Raw genomic sequence first — 27272 nt, 5'->3', positions numbered from 1 at the left:
AATCTGCGAGCGTCTGAGGCCCTTCAAAATGAGGAGAACAATAAAAGACTCTTGGGAGTGCTTTGCTGAGTGGGAGGAGGTGGGGCCTGTACTGCCGGTCCAAGTCTGCGATTGATGTTGTCTGGAGGTCCCATGCTGCTCCTTCCAGACCAGACAAACGCTGCAGGTTTCATTTCAAAGCACATAAAAATATGGGCTTTATGGGACAGTGAATGCAACGCCTGCTACGCCACCTAAGAAAAGCAAAGCGTGGATCTGCACACACAAAGGACTTGGACTAGAAGATGTTGGCGCTCTCTTCTCTGGCTCTTAAGGGAAGGGACATGGCTTCAGTGTATATTATAATAAAGCCTCTTTTCCAGGTATCTGCTGATATTAAGAGCAATGAAAGGGCACAAGGTGAGGGAATACGGAAAGGACCCTTGAGTTGAGCAGGTAATTAAAATGAAAATGTTCCCTTTTCTGCGGCCATTAGCGGTGTGAAAGGAAACCTATTCCTTGGGAGAATTGCATGATGGGTGGAGGGCAGTTGGATTCACCAGAGTGCTGAACGTGATAAGAGAGTTTAAGCTCTGGGAATGCCTGATGGGCCTGTTTGACTCTGCGTGTGCACATTTATGCACCAGTGAGCGTCTATGTGTGCTGAGAGGAGGGCTGTGAGGAGCTCACAAATGTGGCACGAGCACACACAGACACATGCACACCGATGGCCTGTGCTGTGATAGCACTAATTACCTCCCACACATTCTATTCCCACAAAAACCAGGGCGCATTTCCCTCCTTTCTCTTGTAAATGCCAGTCTGTCTGAGGGGAGTTTACATATTTTTAGAGAGAAAAGGGGAATAATATCTCTTCCACCCTGGTCTGCGAGCTGATCCTTGAAGAAAGAGCGAGGGATGATGTTTACGCCTCGGTCTGCAGCTTCTTCATCAAAAACATGTTGACCTATAATATTTATTAACCAGTGTCCCTGCTGAACACACTGGGCAGCACATGCCAGCAAACTCATGCATTTATGAATGTGCACACACACACAAAAAAAATTGTCGTGAAAGCTGTTGCCGACTCCTGAATCACATATTCAAAGCCAAAACCACGCTAATATATGGTAAGCATATGATCAGGCATGTGTGGTTAAGATGGCAAGATTTGTCTTTTTTTAATCAACGTGGTATCAAAGTGAATCTGCAGTAGTCAAACCACATAATCACAACTTCAGTTTCCTGGCTTATCAGAGGGAAAGTGCTCCATGAAATCAGAAATCTTGCACAAATTTAAAAGTGTGTAATGTCTGAAGAACTTGTCTAATAAAGACGTTCCAATAAAGAGCGGCTCATCTTTCAGGGCTATTACATAGCTCGGGACCTGATTACACAGCTATTTGAAAACGTATCCCTCAGCTTGTTCCCTTTAATTTCCCCCTGAGCTCTCTTAAATTACTTCTGTGAATTGTGTTTTTTTTTTTTTTTTTTTCATTTCATCCGCTCTCCCCTTTCTGAGGTTCAGATGATGGATTCATTTCTTTTAATGGTGTGATTAATAGACGACTTGAGCAAATGGAGGGACTGCTGGTGGTCAATGCCATCAAAAAGTGAAGTTGAGATTTAATGACCTGCTGTCTGGTGATAAATCTAAATGAGACGCCTGTGTGTGGCACCAGGGGGCGGGGGGGAGGAGGGGGCAGTCTCTGTGACCTCTGCTACATCAATGCTGATCTGATCACTCCCGCTTATTACCGCGTGTAAGTCATTCTATATATCTTTATTGCCTTTTAAACTTAGCTCCAGTGAAACCTTTAATGAACACCATTCACTATATTCACATGGCAGACATTTTCCACAGGAGTCTCAGGTGGAAGCTAAAGTGCTGCTATGATGTTGTACTGCTAAACTCCAGGCTATGAAATCATATTTAGAGGTGTTACAAACCATCTTCTTTGATACCCAAATGAGGAGACAACGAGAAGTTTAGATCAGGAGGGAAAAAGGTAATGGTGTCCCTGTGTAATTAGGTTTGAATGGATGAATGAATTAAAATAAAAATACAACAGATACATGCCGACAGATGAGCCACAGAAGCTAATGTTGAAAAAAAACATCATCATGGCACATATCGTCTCTCAAGACAGTTAAGTTTCTTCCAAATCTATATCCAACCATTCACTATCTAATCTGCGAAACCTGTCCAGGGTTGTGGGTGGTATTGGAGCCGGTCCCAGCTGGCATTGAGGTATCGGGGTAAACCTTGCTCAGGTTCCCAGGCTGACCCACAGAGACAAACAAACATTCACACCTACAGGACAATTAGAGTACAGCATGACCGATAAATCAGCCAGCCGATACTAGCATATACGTGAATATCGGCTAATTTTATTTACGATAAGTGCCGATTTAAGTGCCGAGTTAATATTTAATATTGTTCATTTCTACGTAAAATAGTGTATTAGTGCACTGTTGTTATTCTGGCCAATAAAGGCTTCAGTTAAACTGTAATTATAAACCTGTACATACGTGTTTTAATAATTAAATATGTTATTATGACTAGGACTAATTGTATTGAATAGTTGTATGGCATATAGTGTAACAGTGGCAATAAATGTGTGTTACAATCTATTTCAATCGATCTCTACAGATCAAAGGTAGATCTAAGAAAGATATCGGCTGATATATCAGTATTGGAATTTAATTTCTTGCTAATATCGGTATCTGGCCCTAAAATCTCGTATCGGTCAGGCCCTCATTTTGAGTCACCCATCAAAAGGATTTCCAAACCTTGAACATAGCAGTATTATAACAGCATTTGAGCTTCCTATACTTAGCATGACATCAGAGAAAATACCTGCTGGGTTGATTTGGTCAGTGGCACTTAGCTGCGTATAACAGAGACTTTGTGCAGGGCGATGAGATGTGTGTGCAGAAGCCCCACACTTGTGTGCTGTGCTGATGCACTCGCATAAAGGCATTAATTAAGACGCAGGTTGAGGCATACGGATACATTTATTTAACAACTTCCCTTTTATCTGCACAGACTGGGTACGAACTGGCCCTGCAGGAAGATAAACAGATGGTTTTAATATTCCAGAGGCTAATTTCACAACAATTAAAGACACAGCAAGACATTAGCATCTAATGAAACATTTAAACTACTAGTAAGTGCATCTGCCATTAATTTCCACAGAGTGATGTCTGGTTTACTGCAATCTGTTCTGTGTTAGGGGATAAACTTCTCTTCTTTCTCGTCTCTTACCAGTCAGGATTTACTGAAGTGCAGAATCAACAACTGTTTTCAATCAGCAGCCAGCGTGACGCTTTGGGAGAGAGCAGCCCAAAGCTCAGCATGAGACAGTTCAGCCCACAAGAATGACAAATCAGTTTACACATCTTATAAATCATTTTCTACAAAAAAAAAAGGAACACACTCATAAGTTACTCGCAACTATTCAAACTGTTAATTTGCCACAGTGTGTTTTGGTGAGCCAGTGATGACAATTGAACATCCCCTGCAACGTCTTTTAATGTGACAATGACAGGGTGCCCGGTTACTCGTCACTGAGCAAACCCCATGGTTTCATCAAGTGCTGTGTTGCCTTTGGAAACACAGGGGACACAAGTTGTTTTAAAAATCATTTTTTTCTCATGTTTTTTGATGTTTGTCAAGTGGTAACAGCGTTATTGGTCAGAGAAAATGCTATGGAGGTAATGTCTTGAAAAAAGCAACTTGACAAGCTATTTCAAATCCAGATAAGTATTATCATTATCATGTATTGTGATACAGGTGTTCCAATCAAATGTATTGTGATCCATCGCAGTACCAAGATGAGGAGACAGTTCAAGTCGGGGGGGGGGGGGGGGGGGCATGATGCTGATGCTATTGTTGTGGTTCAGTTTGTATCTGACCTTGGCTGTGTTGCTTTGGTCCATTTGTGTTGAAAACAGTGTCAGCAGGTACTCACTTATGCATGTAGGCTAATACTATATGGGTTTTGTACTGTATGTATTTCACTATGTTAAAATATGCACTCATGACTCAGAAATTCATTCTGTCTGTTAGGGAGCTGCTAAGAGCATCAGTCAAGGATCCCTGTTGTTTTTCCAAGGTTGCTGTATAATCACTGCCTCCTACCTTACCTTTTACCTCATTAGCTTATTGAAGGAGCAGAGGATTTTCTGGCACAACTTCACCAACTACCAAGGTGCATGAAGAGTGAAAAGCTTTGAAGAGGTCAAAAACCTCCAGCAACACTTGTAGTGTGGAGGACCCTGATGAAGGCCACAAGCCGAAACGCGTTGGTCTAATTTTTTAATAAAGTTGATCTTTGTACTACAAATGTTGCTGGAGCTTTTTGACCTTATTAGCTTATAAAATGTATTTGTATTTTTCTGTCCTTTTAATGCCTTGCTGCACAACCTATCGCCTTCAGAGATCAAGTTGAAGTTGAGTTGAGTTATGCCAATAGATTGCAACTTTGTATTTAATCTATTAATTATAAATGGATGGGAAGTTTTTAAGAATTGCACTATCATTTAGGAATGGATATTTTCCTTTTACCCTTAAATGTACAAGATGTTCAAATAACTTCTTTAAAAAAGTCCAAATGCATGACTTTCATTTGTTCCAGTTTTGAACAGCACTAGATTTTGGTGCAAACAAAAAGTTCTCTCAGCAGTCTAATATAGTTCATCAAAGCAGCAGAAAAACATGCCAATAATCAGAAAGGGTTGTTCACCCTGTCAAAAAGATAACACAGAAGTAAGAGTCATCAATGACTTTGTCTTCAAAGGTCTAAATGATGATTCCAATATTGTGTCAGAGGATTGCCATTTCTTGACTGGCCTTGGCCAATGCTGCGTTCTTCTAAGAAGCCAACTATTCACTGAAACACTCTCCACACTCTTGAATTTCAAAGAGTCATAACATGTAGAAGGAATAGTTGAAGCGCCTTGCTGCTCAACATTTCTTTTGAAGGTTACAAGTAAACAAACGTCTTTGCAGATAAGCTCACAGCTGCACTATTGGAGCTGCCACATGAAATACCAAAGGTGTTATTGAATGCCATGTACGCCTCACAAATGCTTATCTTGAGATGTCTAGCAAAGCAACAAAAGGCCCGTCTTAACAATACAAGAAAATTCATTAAAAAGGGCAAAATCAATAAGGACTGTTTTTCATTTCTGTTGCTAGTAACAGTAGAAGGTAATAGGAAGGGACGAGTGTGAAGAAAGCAGAACAGGAGAATGTAGGAGAATGATGCAAAATATAGATTTGTATGTGATTTTACTGATTTCAAAATCAATGAAGATGATGAAAATTTGTGTTTTTAGTTCCTATGGGTGTAATGCTGTCCAAAGCATCCATAAACTCTATAGCTTTCTCCAATGTCTTTAGCTCTGTTGTGTTTGATTTTCTTATTTCTCTGAGATCAGGTTGGTTCAGAAATCTTTTGCAGAAACGTTCTGTTCTTCATTGCAGCAGATATTATACAGAAATAACAGACTGCACAATGCTGTCATTAACCAATCAGAATCAAGTGTTAATCCAAATTGTTTCATAATTGTATTAAGGCATTTAAAATCCATTTGGAGCCTGCAGGCCACACTTTTCAGAGTTTAGTAACACTATGAAGTATTTCATTCAACACCCTTCCTCTGAGAAGTTCGCTAAACCAGCTATTACAACATCGTCTGGAACATGTGCAGTCAATTATTTCCTCACTTACTGAATAGTGCTCACCGTTGCCATCGTGGAATTTTACAAGTGTATTGACCTATTCTCAAGGGCCACACTACAGACTCAATGCAATCAAGCACAAAAGTAGGCCTGCTAACATTTCTAACCACAAAGGCCTTTTTAAACAGAGCCATACACAACACAGCCTGCCCCCGCCAACCCTCCCCCAACCCCCATCCCTCATCCCACAAAGAGGAAGAAAAAAAAAAAAGACATGGAGAGAACTGGGCTCAGTTTTCTGTACTGGCCTCAGTGGGATAGCCATCAGCTCCTGGTTTCCCTTAGTTACGCACAACAGCAGCTGCGGAGCTCGGCTGTAATAAAAGCTGGAACAATTTAACGGCTTTTATTGTTCTTCTGCGGCTTTCAGAACAGCTAACCTGTCCTCTCAGGATCTGGCAGAGAGAATCCCACAAGGGCAGCAATGAAAGAGGATCTCATTTACCTAAAAGCGCTTATAAATTTTTAATTTGCTTTAACAAGTAAATTAACAAGTCCCTCATTTGGGAAGTTTTATGGCTGCTTGCCACTGAGGGAGGACCATGAAAGTTTTATAGATAATCCACTACCCAGGCTATGTTGCTGATAATAAATTGTCTATTTCCTGCGGCACTGTCAAATCCCCTTGGTTTCCACTGACTACACTTTGAATATCTCCTTTATGCTGCCTTCACAGGTCTATATACTGGGGCTATTAAAGTGCTTGGAAGCTTCACGACTCAGCAGTTAAAATGAACAACTTGAAGAATTTCTGTCGACTTTATGCAGCCACTCCGGTATTGCCTAAGGAGACGTCGTAGCTAAACATTAGAGCACATTAAGCATAGCTAATTATGTCTCTACCAGCCTGTACATCACATCAGCCTCACAGTGAGCCCATCGAGAAAAAAACCCACCTCAGGCTGGTTTACAGCAGCATTTGGAAACTGCTGGGCCTGATTAACTCGCAGTGGGCTTTATCTGTTGAGACTGTTATGTAAAAAAAAAAAAAAAAAAAAAACAGGAGCTGAGGGTTTGTCAGTGCCTGTGAGGGGGCGTCAACGAGTCCTACGTCATCTGTCTGACAGTGGCTGTGTGTGGGCGAGCCCACCAGCGTGGCCGGGCTATGACCCTGTGCTGGCTCGGAGGCCTTGCTGCTTTAACCGCCACAGACAGGAGCCCTCCCCGAGACCCTCTTCACCCATAACCCTCTCTGCCACCCTCGCTCACAGGCTGTCACTGATCATCAGCGCTTGGCCTTTATTGCCCCAGATTTGTTTTCTGTTATAGCTCTGTGTTTCGTAAAGAAGTCATGGGCGTGGAACTACAGCGTTTTTTTTTTATCTTTGTCACTGACGCAGGGTGTCATGTGTGAGGTAGCAAAAATAATTGGCATATTTTTCCCTATGTCTCCTTATGTTTAAGCTGAAACTTGCAGTTATGCAGTTAGCCAGTAAAGAAGATTGTATTAGTATCTAGGTATGCAACCATGGAGAAGCCCTTATTTCCTTTCAATCCATTGGCATCATCGACCAGCAGTGATCTCCAGTGACCTTGTTACAATATTTTCCTAGCAGGGGAAAGATCAGCGATGCCAAATGCACATACTCTGACCGTTCTCAGACCACAGAGGATGCTTTTCTTGCCCCTCTGCAGGAATGTGAAGCCAAAGCAAAGACATGGAGCCGCTGAGAACTCGTCACAGCAGCCGCAGGGTGAAAGCATCCCGAGAAGAGGATGGGGAGTAGAAATGAGGGGAAATGCAGGCTCTGGGGGATGTGTGCGAGGGGGTAAACGTGGTTGAGAGCACTGTTTTGATCTCATCAGTCATCCTAAGGATACCATTTCCTCTGCTGCAGGCTGGAGGCTACAGCAGATCGTGGCTGCAGTTATATATCGCCATAAATCTCTGATCTATGACGACATTACAGACAAATCAATATGCTTTTAACATCCATCCTCAGCCCTACGTTGCAATCACCCTTCTCCCTCCTCACAAATGGTCATATAATGCTGTAGTCGGCTGGATTGAGTTATGGGGACAATTCCCAGATTTAATAATGAACTGAGCAGGTGGAGGAAAAGTGAGTGGTGGTGGGTGGGGGGAAAATATAAGAGCAGCGGGAGACCTGTACTCTCTCAGATCATATCGGAACATCTTGTTATAGTAGCCCAGCGTGGCCGTAAAATAACCTTCCTGCCCGCTTTACGCTCCCACTCCATGAGCTATAACATTTCCCGTGTACAGAGGGCAAAACACAAACCAGGAGAATGCTCTACCCAGAATACACTGGGAAACTGAAGGAGGAAGGATGCTCGGGCCGACCCTCGGAGCTGCCAAGTTGAGCGCTCATCACCACATAAACTACTCATCAAAGAAATTTGCGTGCAATTAATTACATGATTCCCCAGCTCTTCAATCTGTGCTTCTGAGTCGTTACTTCAATACTGCCTTTCAGGGAGCCATCCAACTAAAGCCACAGCCAGTGTGCCAAATCACGGCTCCCCAGGCTGGCCAGCCTCAATAAAGAGCGGTATGGAAGGGAAAAAAAAAAGACGACGGAGAAAAAGCCCTCTCCTATCGGCTTGCAGGGGCTATCATTTCTCTCTTTTATTGCCATTTATTTTCCTCCAGGAATTCACTGCCAGTATATTGGCAGGCCTTCCAGTAGATGGAGGCAATGAAATTTAGCGCAGACACTTAACACTGGGTCAAGCCTTGTGTGCGGCTCATGTGCGGTGGTAATATGATAGACAAACGCTTCTAGTTTAGGGAAAGGCGGCTTTTTTGTAATGTTACAGGAATAGCAGCAGAGTGCTCACCGTGACAGACTCCAAAAAAAAAAAAAAAAAAGGGAAAATGCAAAACTATACCCTCGTAGAAAGAGGAGGAAGGCAGAAGAGCACTGTGGCTACTTCAGAGAGACAACCTAAATAGGTCAAAGCTGTGTCATTATGCTAAAGCCTGAGGCGCTGAAGAGCTGCTGGCTGGGAAATAATGCTATAAAGATTCATTTACAAACATTCCACTTAAGTCCTCAGGAGAAAAAAGACCCTTAATAAATATGTAATTAAATTATGTTTTTACATTTGCACTGGAACAACATACCAGAATGTCTGTGATTTAATTGTACACGCATTAATACCAATTGTAGAAAAGGCATGCAGAAGTTAAGGACGTATGTGCATGGAACAGCATTTAAAGAAGAGATGTTTCTGATGTAATCTTTAAATAGAAGAAAACGTTACATCCCTCTCTCATTTTCATCACCTTAGGTTCACACTCACATGAGGAGGATTTGGCCAGTTTATGCAGACATCCAGACAGATTTAGGAAGATTCTGGTTTCGGTCTCTTGGTACGGATGTTTGGAAATGTGAGGAGTTTAATGATCAAATATTATTCCTCCTGATTTACAAACAGACTCATCAAAGCCGCGCTTCAACAACTTCAAACATGCTAGATACTTAGGATTTCAAATCTGGATGATTACATTATAGTTTCCAAGCTGCACAATAATATTCAAAGAGGGAATGCTGCAAGAGGAGCTGACAGCGCTGACATGCAACTGTGAAGATGTTAGCCCTTGATGCTAATGTTTGTTAGCATATTATAGTTGCAATTTGAAGCAATCTCTAGGCTTTTGCTTAAAGCAACAATATGCAGAAATTGCATATTCACTTTGGTGAAAAACAAGTTTCTGTTGTGCCTCCCCCACTTCCCCTCAGAGACAATGTGCGTTTGTTGACAAGAAGAGGGGCGGTGTTATGAGGATCCAAAGACCCCTGTGGACTGACGAGGTACATAAACATTACCAGATTTAGCGCAAATATGACTCTGATAGCGTCTACAGCCCGTTGTAGAGACAACTTCTGGTGCAAGATGGATTTATTCATTCATATGTTTTCAAGCCTGAGACATAACTTGAGTTAGATGACTTTCTGCAGCCGGTAAAGCTGCTAACAACGATGACACCCATGTCAACAGGCAAGGCAAGTAACTTCTTGGGGCCCCAGACCAGTAGGGGGCCCTGGAGGGCTGATAAACTTAAACCCACAGCAGTGGCCCAAAATGTGCAAATTTTGCAATGACAGTAGAAAACCTCCCTAAGTAGCCCCATCTCCCAGCACTCACTGTCGTTGACCTGCTAAGAATTGCAGACATTAATGCTGTGAAAACCAAAGTTTGTAAATGAAAGTCAAAAGAGAAAATGAAGAGGAATTATCTGTCTACAGGAGAGAAAAAATTAAAGAGGAAAAAGAGGAAGAGGAGTATGCGTCGGGACACTGGCAGACATGATGGTTGGAGGGCCCTTCAATTGATTTTTGCCTGGGGCCCCAACAGACTCTACAATCTCCCCTGCCCATCATGATACAGCCTAACGTTACCTTTCAATCTGTTATGAATAAAATCTGCAGGAATGTACACAACGCATCTTGTTCCTTTACTCTGTCTCTTTCTCTTCTTAGCTTCATCCGTCACCGTCCTCTTCCTCTTAGCCTCAGCCGTCGTATCAAACAGAACAGAGACGAGCTAACTGGCTAGTGCCGTGAAGCTGTACAGACTTATCGCGAGAGAACCGCAGCCTGCTGCCAACATTACACCGGGCTATAAGCAGGCGATCAGAGACGATATCCTGAAATGTTGTGTTCTTTCATTTATAAAGCAAATAAATGAATATATCTTTGGGAGCCATAGTGTTGCCTTTGTGCATCATATCTAGAGACGCTATTCTGCCTTTTGAAAGTTGTTGTACTCGATCGACTTTGAAATGACTATTTTAAGATGTTACATATTGTTGATTTAATAAGAGACAACCAAAGACTCCTCGACCAGCTTTCTGCTTCCCTGTGAGATCATGTGAGATTAGCAAAAATCACAAGAAGTTTAAGGTCGTTCCCGATGGCACCCCTTAATATTAAAAACTCTGTAAAATGTATACCACCATGCTGCAGCGCAATTTTTACATCAAATAGGAAATTGAAACTGGTGCAGTCTGAGCCGGGTCTTACAGCTGAATACCAATACTCATAACTACGAGCTGTGTGGTGTCCACTGTTTGCATATCTGGAGTGATTTCTCATCCAGTGACTGTATCTAATAACCCAGTGGATCTTTAAGTGAAGGTTATGGGGTCATAAGCTGATCTCTGGTCAGCAGGTGGACATAACCATTAAGTCTACAAGCGGCTGCGCCCTGCATGAGGCTGTAAACCAACAAGGCCGATAGCGTCTCACCTTACCTGCACACGGCTCCATCTGCGCTGCTATTTGGGGGATTAGAGGGGGGCTGTAAAATGTGATGGCAGGATATACATTTCCTATTTGGATGACCCGGGGTGTCTGCCCGAGGCCGCTGCTGTTATCACTAATCCCTGCTGTAAACGTCCTCATTTTGTCGCCTTCCTGAAATTCACATCTGCCGTTATCAGGTCATAAAAACAAGACAGTGCTATGCTCCCGCTGTATAAATAGCAGCCTGAGTTTGCCCGCTTCGTGAGGAGTATGTGCTTGGAAACATCTGCTCTGGCTGCTCCAACAGACTGGTAATGAGAGACAGCAGAAAGCCAAAGGCAACACAAAAAGAACCAGCCAAACAACATGATTGTAATTGAAATAATCAGGACGTCAGCGACAGGAAATTACTCGCATGTACTGTAACAACACAGTGTACTTTTTGGATTCAAGCTTGTACGTAAACCTGTGATGATGGCATGAATGTTGTCCATTAACATTATATTGGAACCACATTGACTGCATACCTGACTCCCTCTCATCTGACGGCTCATAAAAAAAAGCAGCTGGGATGTGCCTGTAATAGACCGGCTGGAGATCTGACAGAATCTGTGCATTGTTTAAGTGCTACCTTAACATGCTGTGGGAAATATCAGTATCACAAGTCATAGTACAGGTTTCTATTTTCAATGAATATTTCAGACAGTTGAGTAACCAGCTAAAAACCGGTTTACCCCCCTCCCCCCCACCCCCCTTTACAGATACTGTTGTACAGAACATGCATTATACTACTGATAATTAAAGAATGTAAAAAGGATGGTTTGCCAGATACGAGACCAGTTAGATGCAGAGCTGGATAAACACTTCAGTGTCCACCACATGGCAACCTGTGTGAGCATTGACTGTAGAGAGGAGGGGGGGGAGACAGCTCTCTACAATGATTTGATTTTAGACTGCAGTACCCATTTTAAACACTAGGTGTCAGAGTTACATATTGCTCCTTTAATTCAGACATTCAATATGACAGACCACAACATCAACACACTGCAGTTATTAACTTCTGATCGGTGTTATTACCTTTAGTTTCAGAGTAAGGAAACAGTTAAGTTATATTAACCTGTAAGAGGAATGAACTACACACGACCTTCACTAAACAAGGAGAACACATTTTAAACTCAGATGGGTGTTTGTGAATTGGGTTGGGGGAGCAGGAACAAAATTAACAACTTCAGCTGCAGCATGAAAAAAATAATCTCTGTAGGCCTTTGTCAAGGACTTTTCACAATTATGAGACAACTATCTACATCAGTTTGAAAAACAGTTTGAGCTTCGCCACTTAAAAAGTTGGAACAACTTTGTAAAGTAGTTTCTGCTTGAAAAGGCTGTGAGCAGCAGCAGCAGCAGCAGCAGTAACTAGGGCACGTTCTTAGAGCAGTTCAGTGAGAGATGGTTTTAACACAAGATCACAATGTTAGCGTACTTTTACTAAACTTTTCACAACTGCAACCACAGAAAGTAAACAGTGATTTCTTTACCCTTTGGCACAGCTTTACAGTGGAAATAAAAGAAGTCAAATCTGATCCTGCGTTTTGATTTAGTCCCACACAGCGCCGTGAACACTCCAAGACCTGACAGCATCCAGCGATGACTGCGCTGCTTGTAGCTTCCCCACATGTGTGTAAGTCATATAACAACACACAGGGGACCTGTTACATTTCAGCAGAGTTCCACATCACTCGGCTTAAAGAGAGACTATTTAGGTGGTTTAGTGCTTTTATTTATGTTGAGAATTACAGGCTGATCCAAATCTTGAGAGTTTTTTCCTGCTCTGACATGTGGCGCTTTCAGCAGCTATCAGTGATCTCGGCAGAGCAAAAGAATTACTCCGTGACCCTCTTTGCAAGCCATGCCCTCACTCTGTTTGTGTTTTGGTCTGGGCTTCCTCTAGCGAGTAATGGACTTCCTTCAACTCATAAATCACACTTGTACACCCCTTTTGGTTTTTTTTTTTCTTCCCCTTTTTTCTCCTCCTCCGCCACGTTTTGTTAAGTGGACCACATCTTTGTTCATGTGAAGCTATTTTCTGTCACAAAAAGCAGCCAGACAATGCCGGCTCTCTTTTCTTCTGTTCTTGGAAAGGCACTTTTACAGGCGCTGAGGGCCACAAATGTCAACCACAGGAAGGCAATTATGAGAGTAAAATTACTTCCTTACTGTTATCAATCCACTCTGTGGACCCGGGGAATGGTTAAAAGCCACCGTGAAATAGGGCACAGTTAGAGTTTTCTCCTGGGTCTCGACCGAGGCTGCTAACCTTGCTATTAAAGGCCCCGACAAGCTTTGTCAATGCAATCTGCTGAATGCCTTGAGTGACACGCGATCGATATTCTCCACTCTCCCGGGTCATCACCACTGACAGAGGCCTAAGTAATAATACAGCACTCGCTGCCTCTCTAACTTAAATGCTTCCACTGCCACAATATTTCTTTTTTTTGTCTTTGTCTCGGGGCTTGCGAGCTAAATTTTCCGCGCTGATCGAAAGAGGAAGATATGGATGGTGGAAGGGAACAGGGGAGGGTGAGTGTGTGTTGGGTGAGGAATTGCTACATGTCTGGATTGATGCCGGCGAGGGTAGTGAGTGTGGCCAGCTGAGGGAGGCGAGGAGGGGGGGGGGGGCTCTGATAAATCGAAAATGACTGGCTGCCGAGTTGTAATCTGCCAGCGTCGAGCCCCCTGTAGCAACAAGCCAAATGAAAAAGCACGCTGACAGGCCGGAGAGATGGAGGGCCTGCGGTAGATTGCGGGGAGGAGATGGAGCACAGGGGAAGAAAGAGAGAGAGAGAGAGAGAGAGAGAGGAGGGAGGGAAAGCAGAGTGGGTGGAGGAAGGGGTAAGAGGGAGGAATTGAGGGGGGAGACATTTGTTCCTGTGTACAGATGTCAGGGAGCAGAGAAAGAGAGGTAGTGCGTGGTTGCAGGCTGTAAATAAAGCACGCACATACACAACCCATTACTCGCTGAAAGCATGAGAGTCCCATTACAATTTCTAATAAGGCCCAATGTAAACAGGAGCAGTTGGCAGTGTTGTACCACCCATCAAGAGCTGTCAATTAGCTCTACACTGAGAACGTGTTTTATGTGTTTGCATGGCCGGGCGTGTGTGTGTGTATAGAGGGCTTGTAAATCTCTTGTTATACGCTATCTTTGCATTTTGCTGGAGACGACATCTGAAAGGGATGTGTGTACAAATGCAGACACACACACACACACACACACACACACAGGCAGTCACAGCTGTCGTGTCCTTCACAAGCAGGTGAGCCGAGCTCCAACATCAAAATCCAACACAAGAGCTCCACCTACTGCAAGCACCTCCTCTCTGCCCCGTCCTCTGTTGTTCACACAGCCAGACGAGCTCTGGGAGGAGAAAAACACACATGCAGGATGTACATCTGCAGCAGCTCTTTCTACCCATTCCATTAAATTTCAGGGGAGCCCTTCTCAATGGACATTAGTGTCAGACTCAGGAAAAGTCAATCCAGGCAGGGCTAACAAGGCAGCAGCGGTCCAGCCTCGTATCGCCTGATACAATGTCAGCAGCGATGAGAGCTAAGAGCTAAGCCCGCTCTCCCCTCCCTTGTATTAAGTGTGTAAGCCTGATGCCTGTTAAGCAGGGTCTTGCAGGAGCAGAGGCTGAAGGAAGGAGTCGGTCTGCCTCGCTGTCTGCCTGCCTAATAGGCCGACTGGCCTGGAAACACAAAAAATGCAAGGTCAGTTCAGCAGCAGTAGCGGTGAGCTCCAGACAAGAGGAACAGCATTGTAATTGGGAACTCAATAAAGCTAACGCCGGCAGATCCCACCCACCAGGACCACAGAGAACCCAGAGCAAACAATCTGTCTGCACAGCCATTCACAACCCTACACCCGGTTTACACATCTCCATCAGATGAGCTGCATATATTTAGAAATCACTAGTGGCACAGCGTGGGGTCTGATGAATTCACAAACAGCAGGAAATAGCGCTGCTGTATTTTCAACAGAATTATCTGCAGCTCTTTGTCTGTTTATCCATCGCTGCTTTTTCTCCCCTCCGCCTCTCCACAGCAGCAGACATGCCCGGTATGTGAAATAGGGGCCTTGAATCTGTAAAGGCTGCATCCCTCCTCCCCCTGTTTCATTTGCAGGCCCGTGGCTCACAGTCGGACTGTCGCAGAGAAAAGCCATCTCCCTCACAGCATGGCAGCTGTTTCAGGGCAGCGCCGATCTGCTGCATGCACCCGGACTTCCCGCGCTCCCTACTGGGCTATTCAGGAAATCACGGCTGATACTGAGCTGTTTGACTCCCTTTTGTGCTCACCCCTGGTTGTCGCCGTGACAAAAAGGAAGAAGGGGGAAAAAAATTCAAGTATAGTCTTTTTCACCCCCTGAGGAAACACTGAAAATTATTTCTGCAACCCTCAGTGTGGCAATTTTGGTGAAGGCATACAAAAAAAAAAATGAATAAAACACAATTTAAAAAGCAGGCGCTGCAGGAGTGGAAGTCTGCCTGTGGCTTTTTGAGTTTGCTGGGAGAAATTGGGTTCTCAGCCTGAGGTTTATCACTGAAAACTTGAGGCATTTTCTGGAACAAAACTGGTCTAATCATTTCAAATAGGCCGGTGTGAGATGAAGACGTAATATAAGCAGCAGAGCGACAATCCACTGAGGCCTAATCAAAGAAATACACAGGGAAGAAATGTGGGAGTTTGACTTTGCATTTCTGTTCCTTTCTATTGTGGAAGCGTTTGAACTTCATAGACTCATACATGGCTTCAGCTCTGCAGCAACAGGAACGAGGGGTCAGAGACTCATCACTGCAGATTTTCAAGCTTCTGGCTGCAGCACACATATTCCTCAGCTACAATCAATTATCCTGCCAAGAACCAGGCCAAAGAGGCAGCTCCCACATTATTGTGGCTAATGAGCAATAAAAAGAGAGATAACCTGCATCACAAGACCTTGTCCATCACGCCGCCCGATCAGATTAAGTCTGACTTCAGAGCAGAGTTATTTGGAAAGGGATGAGAGAAGGAGTGTCCGCTGATAAGAGCAGAATTTAGTTTGGGTCGGCTAATGTTTTTTTTTTTTGTTTATAGGCTGACAGATGTCCTGCCCTGCTTTACTGTAGGCTGACCCGTCTCCCTGATAACACTGAAGCAACCTCCAAAGCTAATCCACATTTTCTCAGATAAGCTTCTATCACACGCTGAGGAAGACCAAACATGTCGCTCTCACCAGGTTTTGTTTTGGGTCATGGAGGTAAGAGTGAGAACATCAGACACTTGGTCAAGGCTGGGATCGCTTGTAAAAAAAACACAACACATCTGTACTAAAGGCCTCACACACCTGCAGGAGGGCTGGGAGAGAGAGTTGTTGAATGCATTCATTGTTTACTGCAGGTTCCCATGACAGTCTCAGTCTGCAGTTAGAAATAATTTAAGAGAAACCTTCATGGAGTTAGATAAAGTAATGGTACAGAAATGTTCCCCTTTGGGGTCATGACTTGATTATTTAAAAAAAAGGAAATGGAAGTATCCTGTATGTTATTGTAACAGTGTGTGTGTGTGTGTGTGTGTGTGTGTGTGTGTGTGTGTGTGTGTGTCTGTGTGTGTGTGTCCGTGTGTGTGTGTGTGTGTTTGTGTATGCGTGTATGCGTGTGTGTGTGTGTGTGTGTGTGTGTGTGTGTGTCTGTGTGTGTGTGTCCGTGTGTGTGTGTGTGTGTTTGTGTATGCGTGTATGCGTGTGTGTGTGTGTGTGTGTGTGTGTGTTTGTGTATTGGTGTGTGTGTGTGTGTGTGTGTGTGTGTGTGTATTGGTGTGTGTGTGTGTGTGTGTGTTTGTGTATTGGTGTGTGTGTGTGTGTGTGTCCGTGTGTGTGTGTGTATGTGTGTGAGTGCGTGTGTTTTTGTGTATTGGTGTGTGTGTGTGTGTGTGTGTGAGTGTATTGGTGTGTGTGTGTGTGTGTGTGTGTGTTTGTTTGTGTATTGGTGTGTGTGTGTCCGTGTGTGTGTGTGTGTGTGTGAGTGCGTGTGTTTTTGTGTATGCGTGTGTGTGTGTGTGTGTGTGTGTGTGTGTGTGTGTGTGTGTGTCTGTGTCTGTGTGTGTGTGTGTGTGTGTGTGTGTGAGTGCGTGTGTTTTTGTGTATGCGTGTGTGTGTGTGTGTGTGTGTGTGTGTAGGTGTGTGTGTGTGTGTGTGTGTGTGTCTGTGTGTGTGTAGGTGTGTCTCACACAGCGTCACACTTTCAAACAGTGTAAAGGTACTTGTTTTATAAATGATGGAGCAGCTCAGTGAATGCAAATGAGAACTACACAAGGTTTATTTTCAATAGGAAAGACAAAGAAGAGAAAAGAAGCAGAGGGAAACATGCAAAGCTGAGTACAATCTTAAAAGTAGCAGGAAGCGTTGGGGGAGCTTGGGTGAGAAATGCTTTTTACGTCCTTGTGCGTCTCACAGGAGAGTGAGCTAAAGAACAAGGCTAAAACAAGCAGCCAGCACATTTAAAAAAGCACACGTTCACAAACGTTTTTTCATCCAAACTTTCCCTCCTCGTTTTTCTTCATTTACGATTGTGTGCATAAAGTACACTCTAAGAAAGAATGCCAGGCTTTTGTAGGCCACAAAGACTTGTGTGTGGGCTCCAAAGAGCTAATGTCGAAATTCCCTCAAGCATCTTTTTTAAACACACGGGTAAATAATTCAGCAACCGCCTGAACAAAGACGGAATCTGAGGTTCTCTGGTGTACACTGCACTTTCCTTCCCCGTCCCACAAGAAGGAATAATGATGCGGGCACTTCTCCCTCTCTCTCTGTGTGACTGAGTATTTTTTTCTGCTTTATTTTGAGCCTTCAGAGTTGATGTTGCAGCGTGAAAACAGAGCTGCTGCCTCCGTCACATCCCTGTGTGTCTGCAGCAGAGCAGCCTGTCACCCTCCTGATGACCTGTGGGTGGTGCTACATGACAACACATCAGCAGGAGAAGAGGAAGGAGGAGGACAGCAGGGATGGATTCCAACAAAACATGTGTCACAATACACTTTGAACATTTCCCACACTCGTCTACACAGCAGCATTAAATCAACAAGGTGTCAAACTAAACAGAGGATACTTCAAACATCATCATCCCCTCTTCCTCGTCTCCCATGAAGCAACACTCCTCTTGCTGTGAGTATTACCTGGATGTAGTCTGGATTTGAGTTTTTATTCACCCACAGCCTGAAGCTAACTGGTTATGCTTCTTTGTTACCGTGTTTTCATGGCAGGCATCTTTAAAAAAAAAACATCTGCGTTATCTTTACCATGCAAGAAAATATCCTCTCCAGTTCTTAAAGCTCTGATTCAAGCGAGAAGAAGGATGCACACTTGTTTCAAACCTGGAAAAATGCAAAAATACAAATCTGTTTCACGTGGGTGGAAAGCTGCAGAAGTGTCATGACATGTTATTTTGACCGTGACGGCATGTTGACACTTTGAGTTTCTGAAAGTCAAGAGTGCAAGAAACTAAATATCCACAGGTGAAAGAAGAGAGGTGAAGTATTAGTGTTCAGGTTAGAGCTTCACCTGATGAAGGTCTGGGTCCCGGTCCCCCCCTAACATGTAAGCAACAGACAAAACACTTAGATCACACCTCACAGGCAGACTGATACAGCCTCTATTATAAGTACAAAAACTGCAACAAAAAAAAAGGAGCCCACTCGACTCTAAACACAGTTTCAGGTGCATGACCACAACAAGACTAAAAAAAGACAAATCAGCACACTGAATCAAAATAACAGAAGTGTTTCAGCACTAGGCAGAAATGCCCCTTATATACCTGTATCTAGTAACCTCAATACCCCCGCTGTACAATACTGTGCACTGTTTTTACACTACCAGTCAAAAGTTTGGACCCACAACAGTACCAGTATAATCAATAACACAGTTTACTATATTATTATAATAAAGCTAGTGTAAGCCGTATCGAGTTTTTCTTTATTATTTACTAATTTCCACATTTGAGAATAAGAGAAGATATTAAAAGAATAAAAATAAAACGCTTAATTTTTGTTTTTGTTTAGGGAATAAATGCAAACATATGTAGACATCAACTTCTCTATTTCTAGTTATATAAGAAACACACGTTAAACATTTGAGCATCAGCCTTTAGATCAAAATGTCTTTAAGAGAATAAAATGCACTTCAGTCAGCTGTGTCCAAACATGTAACTGGTACCGTATATTAATGTTTACTCCTGTTTGTTATAATCTTATTTTATTCTAATTTCTTCAATATATTTGAACATATCTTCAGGCTTTATTTTACAGACTGTAAATCTTCATAGACCGGGCTTTAATTGTCTTCTGTCTATGAAATGATGTGTCTTTATTTGGGGTTGGTGTCAAAACGAGATGAGCCTCTAATTCTCTTATACACAGCAAAGATGGGAAAGACTATAAAACTGTCAGGACCCACCAGCAACTCCTTCACGATCAAATCCTGACTCAAATTTCTGATATTTTTACAACCATCAGATTTATTAAGTCAAATATTGTCAAGTTTGGACGACAAACTTTACTAAACACGGGACAGAACAAACAAACAGAACAAACATGTTTCTGACACAATTTTTTTTCTCCCAGCAAATGTTTGCAACCCAAAGAAAACAGCACTGTGACCCACTTTTTGGCCTCGACCCACCAGTTGAGAACCACTGCAGTAGAGGACCGTCTGATAATTGTGCCTGTGAGGCAGCTCCAAGCTGGTTCTCAATGCAGGACGTTTCAAGGAAAACGTGTTTAAAGGGCAGAATATCTCAGAGACTCAGTGACAAGGGAGGAGGGGGAAATATTAATTTGGAGAAAGAAGGAAATACTTTTAGGATAAAATGCTAAATACATTTTTAAATGTTTCCAGGTATAAAACTGTAAGCCAGAGAGTGCAGCCAGTTCAGCTCGTGGCAAAGACCTCGGACGCTCACAAAGAGCGCACACACTTAGGAGGAAAACATTCAGTTAGGCTCAGTGTACCATATATTTATTGATTCATTGATCCCACAAACACTGTGTTTTTCTGTGGTTGTTGTCTACCTGTTCTGTGTTTCACCTCAACATGAAGAAACACCGACCTGTGGAGGTGAGGGAACGCCGTCTCTACCTTCTCTTCTTAAAAACAAACTCTCCGTGCTGCTTTCTGGCTGAGCAACAGAGTGGACTAAGCAGGAATAAAACAGTAGTGAGATGTGCGCGCACACGCACACACACACACACACACACACACACACACACACACACACACACACACACACACACACACTGACACAGCTGAGGAGGAGTGTTTTTGGAGGGGATGTGTGGGGTGGAAGAGTAGCTACCTCTGCTCGTAGCCTCAGGCGGGACTGGGAATCAGTTCAAAGATTGCCCGTATAACTCTGATTAAAAATACACAATGGATCTTTTTAACTTTCAAGGCTAATAATTGATGAACACAAAGGCCCTGTTGAATTTTCCATGTGAAAGAGGAGCTGACATTGGAAAGGTTCACTGAATCTGAGCATGTAGTCCTCCCCCCTCCCTCTCCTCATCCCCCTGCTCTCCATCTCCTCGTCGCTGCGGGCTAATTGCAGCGATTTTAGATGATTGTTATTAAAAACAGGCGAGCGGCGGCGCTCTGTGAGCCGAATCCCCTCGAGGAGAAGCCCCGTCACACCGGGAGCGCCCGTGCATCCTAATGACTGCAATCAAGGTCTGTGAGAGCGAGGGTGCCTTTGTGTTCTACAACGCCGTGAAGGAGGCAAAGGGGCACACACACACAAACACACACAACAACAACAACGCACTCCAACGCTCTTCAGGATGAATAAACCTGAAGAGAACAACATCAACAGCGGCGGCTCTCAGCTTGTCGGTGCTTAGCGCGGCTGCTTTCACAAACAGACAGACGAGCATCAAATCCAGCAACACAGACACAGCATGATTTATTAACACTTCACCAATGTACTGTGTCAGAAGGATTCATTAAGAAGCCAACATGGAAACTTTAATAATAACAACAGAATGCTCAATGTCTACAAGGTCAAACAAACTGTGAAGAGTCAGAAACACACAAACAGTTTCATCCGCGGCACTTTTCAAGGTGAGGAAAGTTATGTAAATCAGGTCGAACACACGGCTCTGCTAAAGCTGAACACATGTATTCTGACACCTTCTAAGTTCAATGATTAAACCTAGTAAAAAAAAGTTTTCTCCGAAGTCTTTCAAAGGCACAAGGAGGGTTGTCCCATAAAAGTTGAAAAGTTCAAATCATCAAGCAGGAAGAACTCAAGGAAACTCACAGTTTTCCCGTCCAGTTTTTCTCACTTTTGTTTTTCTGCTGCATTAGAGAAAGGCTGGGTCTGTAAACTTACCTACCTACCTTAACATGACCTTTGTCTGTTCAGCCCAGTAGCTCTTCACCTGGAGCTCAACAAGCAACACATGCATGTCTTCAAACCTGATGATTAAAAAACACTGAACAAATGCAGTTTCATGTCACACATCTGAGTCTCTTTTTTAATGTAACCAGCTGATCAAAACGCTTCTTAAGGCAGGGTTAGTAATTCTGGAAAGATAGCAAGAATAGAAAAGTAACCTCTCTCAGGTCACACACACACACACACACACACACACACAGTCACAGGGTGATTCTGCAGTGAGTAGCAGAGATTAAACAGCGTGATTAATTAAATTGTAACTAAATCAATTGTAATTATCCAGCAGAGTTGGCTCTGATGTGAGGCAGCAGGCAGCACAGTGACCAACCACAGCAGCACTTAACTGAAACAATCATTAAACACAAATTACATCACGTCTAAAATAATGCGACGCACCGTGTACTCTAAAAACAAGTTAAAGGAGAGCGCCCGGGTGAGCCGTCGATCGATATCACAGACATCAGCTGAGTCAGGATTAATGGTAATGAAGTCAGGAGTTCAGAAAACCAGGAAATACATAAAGTAAATAAATAAGAGGGCATGCTCGATCCATCATGGAGGTGAAGAGGCCAATGGGAAGGTGTGATTTGACTTTATCAATCATCACTCCTGCTGTAAAAAAAGAGACGTACAGACGTTAACGCTGTGTGACACATACACTGTTTTCTCTGCTCGTTCTCTAAGTGGAGAATGAAAGAGAGTCAGGATGAATTAACGGGGAGTGACAGCTTCAACACAGAGTTTACACCTGGAACTAAAATCTGATCTGTATCTGGATTAGTTCTCTGGGATCCACCATCATGTTACATGGAGTGTGTTTAGACCTAAACAACATCAGGACACAATATGATCCTACTATAACTCCAGATGTGGACAGATGAATACGAGCACATCATGCTGCAATTTTTGCTTTTGTATAATAATAAATTTTTCCTCGTCTACAGTAGAGAGCATATCCAGATACAGATCACATTGTAATACCAGATGTAAGAGGGATCTGAATGATTTGGTTGATCTCAGTTATGGCAGGATGAGGTGAAGAACAGTCTTGAGATTTAACAGAATCAACAGTTAACATATGGTACACTTGTGGTAGTAACTGCAGGAAACATGTGTTTTGCAAAACCTCTAAATAGCAAAGACTGTAGGTGGATCTCAGCATTGGCCCCCTGTGTGGGGTTTGTGGGGGGGCACACCTCACAGGAGAACTACAAGATCACGCGGGAATAAAGAGAAAAACATGAGGATGATTTGTTGTACGGTTCCTGTTTTGACGTCATGTTGATAAAGTGATGAAAAATACGACCGCAATTCTGTATATTGTGTTTTATTTTGAAATTGACCGGACGCTGTGTGCGTTTCCTTGCCTGACTTCCTGTCCGGGTTGTCATATTCTGTCCAGTTTGACGCGAGCCTGCAGCGTACTCCATCCAAAATAGACTCCCAGAGTATTTGAAACGTTGGTGTCACGCTCCAGAGACGGACCGCGGTGCTCGCTGTGGAAACACAATAATTGACTAGAGTGGCAGAGAACTACAGCGTATTGCGGCGTGCACGGAGTATGTGGGGACTGGAGTGAGGAAGCAAACTGTGAGCCTAAATCCTCGGGAAGACGCTCTGGGCGATAGATTGTTCTACAAAGTCCATCTGGATTAAAGCTGGATCAGTAGTTAGATCTGTGTCTGTCAGGAGGGTAAGACTGGACTTAGTGACCTCAGAGCACTTTAACACGAGTGAACAGACCAGACCACCTGTAGGTCATCACTCATTACTTCTGAGAAGAACCCAACAAACTACAGACACAATTTAAAGCCCTCAAAATACAAATAAAAACACACTAAGGATATTTCAAGTTGTTTTTTTCTTTTTTTCTTTATTTTTGCTTAACGCTCCTACTTTCTCTCTCCCAATGTTCTCAATGTCCTGCTCTCTGTACTCAAACTTGCCTCGCCGTGACATCACATTTGTTGGATAAAATCTGTAATTTAGAGTAAAATACAGACTTTGCTGTTAGTGTGTGAATGCTGTGCATAAATCACAGATGTGTGACGGTTAGTTCTCTCCCGTTCTGTGCAAATAAAGAAGAACTACATGCAAAAATATTTATTTTTAAAAGTTCCATTGCTCTCTCAGCCCAGCTGTGCATTTGTATTTGGTTGGAGCTTCTTGGCGACACTGAGGCCTCTTTAAGACAGCCGGTGTGAATGCTTATAGTTTTTTGTCGTCCAACGCTTCATTGCTTTCTTGTAGCACCAGCGAAAGGATCCTGGTTGAGAATGGATTTCACAGCTAGCTGATGTAAATCAGCTCGCACACAGACTTACACGCAGACAGGCGCACACACACGAAAAAGAAAACACAGGACCTGTGGCCACAACACTGTAGCCTCCTCCCTGCACATGCATAATGCATGAAGAACATGTAAATACATTATCCCGCACATGCATTAATGATCACGGAGAAGCTCGCAGTCTGAGCACCAGGGCAATTAATAAAAGATGGCGCTCAGATAAAGGCTCATACCCCAACCCCCCCCCCCCCCCCCCCCCCCACCTCCACACACCCTCCCCCACCACTTGATCCGCCGAGACACATTTCATGCCAATTCTTAACCTTGTTTTATTTCTGAGCTGCTCGGGGGTGTTGTGCAGCTGGAGTGGAGCTGAATAATGAATGGAGGCTATCAGAGTGCCCGACTACAGTAGAGAAAGTCTGCTCCACAGAAGATACAGCCAGGATTCACACACACACACACACACACACACACACACACACACACACACACACACACACACACACACACACACACACACACACACACACACACACACACACACACACACACACACACACACACACACACACACACACACAGACACTGCTGTGGTCCTTATCGTATGCTCTGGGGAGGAAATGTGGGGTTAACTGGTCTCTGGGGAGCTTTGAAACGAGGGCTTGGTAGCCTGGAGACAGTGCATAAAACATCAGCTCCTAACACGCAGACACAAACACATCCATCTCACAAGGCCCAAACCGAGCAAATAGAGACTTTTTAGTGAATGTTTCTGGCTGAGTTCTGCCTTCAGCTAAAATCATTCAACGACACAAAAAAAAAAAAAGTGAGATTGGATTTTCTCTCCAGTGTACGGTCAGCAGACTGCAATATGGTACATGTCTGGAAAAAAAAAAAACTCCATGATGCAGTTCTCTTTATACAACGTTACACTCTCATAGAAATGCTAAGAAAGTGTAACGTTGACTATAAAGAAAAAAATAAAGATTTTTACTTCTCAATAAATCATAAATCATAAGGTTTGTTCCAGAGCCGAATCACATGCTCTGCATCATCTCACCTCACTGTGACGCCAAAAACTTCCCATCATGGCATGGATGGACAAACCACAGGTCACAGTGACTTTACAGCAGTGTCGTTTGCACTTTCATGTCCTCACCTGATACATGAAAACTCAGTTTTTATCTGAGTGTAGTGAAGAAAAGCAAAGCGAGGCAGATGGTTGGGGAGAGTGAGAGCTCTACTTGTCTTCTCTCTGTTCCTCAGAGTACGAGTCGGCACGAGCTGACAGCTTGTCAATCTAACCTACCGAGGGGGACGAGATCTGGAGATGACAGCTCTTTCTCCTCCTCTCTCTCTCTTTTTTCTGTCATTCCATCACTTGTGTGCAACCACACGCTGACCTTTCACCACCACCATGCTTCGCCTGTCTGTCAAAAGAGGCGAGAAGAGGAAAAAAAAAAGTCCCCTAGCTGCTAACATCACCCCCCCTCCTCCACTTCTATGTGCTGATTTCAAGTGACAGTAATCACTGTTTATTAGCCCACTTTGCCCTTGTCATGTCCAAGAGCAGCAGCCACATATTAGAGTGATTAGACAATTAGGGCCATTACAGTAATACACCGGCCAATGTCACACATCACACATTACACTGTGGACAGAGAGAGCAGGCAAAAACTCCCCCTCCCTCCCTCCCTCACACACATTTCAGCAGCTCTAATATGGCAGAAAATGGGCTTAATGACTGCAGCTAGTGCGCCCTATTTAGATGTAGACTGCATTTTCTGTTCAAATTAACGGTGCGGGGTGGAAAAGGGCCACAAAGGGGAATCGACTGTGCTAAGTAGAGAGAGAAAAGAGGACCTGATGTAACGAGGCTGACGCTGCAACACTAATTAACACGCTCGTTCCCCGAAAAAATTTACTTAACGCACACCGCTTCATTTATCTGTGCAAATGAGAGCAGAGATGTGTATCTGCTTAAGCTGCAGCGGGTCAATTACTGAAGCTAAATAATTCACACTATGTTATATTTAGGTCCGACAAAAATCCTCCTCTAAAAGAAAACTCCTCCGCTGTAAATGCTATCATAATAAGTTTAATTAAAGCATATCATGTATTAATTATTTCATGATAATTCCAGCAGAGATAGTTTAATTCGGTGGGTGCCTAAATGACAGATGAGGAAGTCTCTGTTCTTGTTGAGCGCAACAGAAATGCAAATGAGCAAATTAAAAAGCCAGGGAGCAGACTAGTGAAGCTGTACAGTAACGAGAGGAAAGGAGAGGAGAGGAGAGGAGAGGAGAGGAGAGGAGAGGGGAGGGGAGGGGAGGAGAGGAGAGGAGAGGAGAGGAGAGGGGAGGAGAGGGGAGGGGAGGGGAGGAGAGGAGAGGAGAAAAAGGTGAAGAGAGGTAAAAAGGTAAAAATAAAAGAGAGGAACAGGAATGACAAGAAGAGAGGAAAAGAAGAAGGATGAAAAGGAGGATAGGAAGTAGAGGAAGATTAGAGGACAGGAGATGAGAGGAGGCGAGGAGAGGAGAGCCGGCATCTGGAGACTACCAGACATCACAGAAGTCGGATGGTCAACCTCTTCTCCTGCAGGAGGGGTAAAAAGGGAAGGGAAATCTGTTTCCTGTCATCTTCCATCTTGTCAGTCTTTGTTCAGACATCTTGCATCTCCTCCACCAGCTGTTTGCTGCCCGTGCTGACAGATGGCTGCTTCGCTTTGATATGCACTCTCCTCTGGCCCACTCTCCTTCACTCCCCCTCCTCTTCCTCCTCAGTGGGTAAAAGTTTTCAGGAAAAAGCCAACTTAGGGTACGCACAACGTTGGATTTTCTCTGCATGCAGAGAAAGATGGTTGGATGACCATTGCAGAACAAAAAGGTGTGAAATTATTAAAACTTTTCCCCAGTTTCCTGATAGAAAATAGTCATCTAGACATGTGTTTTAACATGGAAGTGGGTCCATGTGTGTATGTAGATTTGTTCTGCAGAGCCGGCCAAGTCAGAAAGACATGAAGCCAAGCCTCACTCAGAAAGAGGCTGCAGGGAAAAGGCATAGGATTGTTTCTTTGCACCATGCCAGCACAGACTTCTACTGGCAGAGTTTACATCCAGACAAAAAGCGATTGTTGGGCCTTGCTCCCCAGCAGTCTGCGCGCATGTGATCCATCCGTCCATGAATCTGTGACATTCCCATAGCTCACATTGCCAGGCTGCCTCTCTGTGTATGTGTGAAGCGACCCCCTCGCTGCATGTGAGCGTGTGCGCGGGATAACAGAGGGTTCTTTGAGCGGGGGTACCGGGGTCTGCCCGTGCGGCTCAGGCAGCTCAGCTATGGGAACAGTCCCCGTGCCCAGTCAAGCAGCAGGCTGAAACCAGAGCTGCTCAGAGCGGGCAGCAGACAGCAGACAGGACCCAGCATTCCTGTGGGAATTTATCTGGGGCTAATGAGCTCTGGGAGACTCCTCTGAGTGCAAACACACCTGCAGCTTTGCATACTCCCCTTTAGTCAGTTGTGGGCTACAGGGCTCTACAGTGACTGCCCACTTTATC

The 27272-nt window shown here is 43.8% G+C and overlaps 1 protein-coding gene across 7 annotated transcripts in view; it reads right to left on the bottom strand.

The window, feature by feature from the left end:
• The window catches only part of auts2a (activator of transcription and developmental regulator AUTS2 a), a 339678-nt gene that overhangs the window by 189321 nt on the left and 123085 nt on the right, over positions 1-27272 (bottom strand). The window lies entirely within an intron of this gene.

Source organism: Labrus mixtus, chromosome 14 (genome assembly GCF_963584025.1).
Source record: "Labrus mixtus chromosome 14, fLabMix1.1, whole genome shotgun sequence".
Lineage (NCBI taxonomy): Eukaryota > Metazoa > Chordata > Actinopteri > Labriformes > Labridae > Labrus > Labrus mixtus.
Note: the sequence above shows the minus strand (reverse complement) of the source record. Positions and strands in the feature narration are given on the sequence as shown.